Below are 2,945 nucleotides of genomic sequence, written 5' to 3'. Positions count from 1 at the left end.
TTTTTTATGTATTTTAATTTATATATGATTATGTGTGTTAATATAATAAAAGTATAAAATGAAAAATTAAAAAAAATAAAGAATATGAAATAAATTAGACAACTAATTAGAATGATGTAAAGTGTAAAAGTAATTTACCAAAGAGAGTTTATGCATACTTCATTTTGTTTTTGGTAAACTATTTTTACACTTTACATCCTTGTCTAATTTATTTTATACCCATTACTTTTTTTTCATTTTATATCTTTATTATATTACAACACATAATTGTATGTTAACTGAAATACATAAAAAATACATTTCGATTTTTATAAATTACATCATTATAATCGTCTCATCAATACAAAATGAACCTAGTATTGAATATTTGTGAATTTGATTTTATATTATTAAATATTATAAATATGTATGAATAAATTTTAAAACTTACATATTCTACCCTTATAGTTATTTATTTAATGCATTTTTTTACACCTTTGTTATATTAACAAACATAATATACAAAGTATAAAATATAAGTACTAACAATAATTCGTAAACTTTATTATATTTAATAATATAAGATTGAATCCAAACATATTCAATATTGGGTTCATTTTAAACCTATTGACGAGACGATTATAATTGTGTTATTTGTAAAAAAAGAAACGTATTTTTTTCATGTATTTTAATTAATATACGATTATATGTGTTAATATAATAAAAATGAAAAATGAAAAAAAAATAAGAGATGTAAAGTAAATTAAATAACTAATTGTAAAAGTGTAATGTGTAATTTTCTTTTACTAATGTGTGGGCGACTTGGCCCACAACATAGGTCGCACCAAAGGTTGTCATCGTCTCTGATTTAGTATCACATGTTTATCATAGTATAAAATCTAATGTAATTTCGGCTGTTTTCATGTTTTTTATTTAATTATTGCTCTCGCACTAACCTGACTCTCTTTATATATAGTGAGAGACGGGTTCAAACGAGAACGATACCTATTTAAGAGAATAAGAACACAGTCGAATAAAATGTGACTTTACATTAACATCACATACAAAATCACATTTGATTCACGCGACTTTGCCCCTGCGACCTGAAGACGCAGCCAAATTCGTCCATAACGCACCTTCTTTTTACCGTTAGTTTAAAATCATATGTGATTTTACACGTGATTTGACCGTTTTTGTATTCTCTTAAATAATTAGTATTTTTTGATCTTCTCATCTCTCTCTCTCTATATATATATTTTGATTTATATTTTAGAGCATACGAATGAATCATTTAGCAACTATATGTAGCTAGGAAATACATATGAACACAACTATATTTGTAGTTACAATTAATTATATTGGGACCGTTGAAGGTGATCTATATTAAGAAATAGAGGCCCTTCATGGATTGCCTTACACATATAGAGTGTGGCATGTTACATCAATCAATGAATAATTAAAATGAATGTACCGATCAATTTCTATTAATTTTGAACGTGAATGATATGGTAAAATGACATCTATTTTTGGTATGCAAATTATATCTGATTGAATATGCTTGGACTAAATTAACTGTTTGTCTAATGTTTGTTATATTTGAAACATTCTGATATGAGCTTCGTAATACTTGCTATCTTCATGCCCTTCTTTTTACCATATCCTTTAGCAATGATACGAGCTTCGTAATGCTTGCTATTTCCATCTGGATCGTATTTGATTTTGAAGATCCACTTGCATCTAAGATTCGACACTATTTAGCAATTCAACAAGTTCTCAAAAGTTGTTTGTATTCATTGAATTCAATGCGTCTTCAAGACAAACTCCCTCCAATGAGTTGATTGGTCACAGGTAATGACATCGCAGTACAATGTAGGATGATTACATTTCTTGAAATCAAAGTTGCGTTGTTACAATAGGTAGATAATAGTCATAGTTTGTGGGCCACCTAGGTCGTTGTGACCTATATCATTTATAGGTTGTTGAGTCTTTATGTTTAACATTAATTTCTTCAATGGAGTAGTCATGAAATGACTATTCATTAATGTCGGTATCAATCGCGCTCTCATTTTAAGAAAGAGAAATAAACTAAAATAGTTGTAGGTTGGCAAGTGGCACCACCTTACTTTATGCAGAGGTCAAAATGTCTGTAAATTAGTCTCAACACCTTCGCAAGTGGTGGAAGTTTCACTTACGGACTCTATTTTACAAATTTGATCCCTTTGCAAATTGTGGACCTATCATTTGCCAAGGTAATGACATTTTGGTGATTTTAGAAGAAAATTGATTAAAAGGTGAAATTATAAAGCGAAAATGACTATTTTAATTAATTTTTTTTTAAGAAATTAAGAGCATTTTCAATATATTTTTTTAATATTTCTCAAATATGCTCAATGAAAACTCAAAATCCCAAAAAAAAAAAAAAAATTCAACCCCAACTTTATTTATTTTGGAATTACAACAATATTCAATAAAATATTTTCCCCCAAAACTTTTAGTTTTAAGGGTATTTATTTGATGAAAATAATAAATATTCATTTATGTGTTTTAAATAATCATTTTTAAGGAGTTTTCAAAAGGGAAATTTAACATCTCTCTTCTATTTAGAGAAAATTATGAACATTATGTTGGAGCAAAAAAATTAACCGAAATCTTTAATTAAATCTTTATTTTTTCTATTTTAAAAAATTTGTTAGAGATGCTTTAAACAATCATTTGAGGTAATCTAGTAGCAATTAAATTTGGATTGACACATGAATTATATGTGCATTTCATGATCAAGGCTCTTATAGTTCCAGTTTTTTAATCGACCCATTTCCAATGTTGAAAATTTTCAAGAAACTCTATATGTCATATGCCAAATTTTTTTGGTAGTCGTATTAAAATCTGCTTGATAACATATAAAGTGCATATATATATATAGGGGATCGATCAAATGCAAACCACTCAATTTGTACAAACCGTGCAAA

This window comes from Cynara cardunculus, assembly GCF_001531365.2.
Source record: "Cynara cardunculus var. scolymus isolate 2C chromosome LG 1, CcrdV1, whole genome shotgun sequence".
NCBI classification, from domain to species: domain Eukaryota; kingdom Viridiplantae; phylum Streptophyta; class Magnoliopsida; order Asterales; family Asteraceae; genus Cynara; species Cynara cardunculus.
This window is presented reverse-complemented; position numbering follows the sequence as displayed.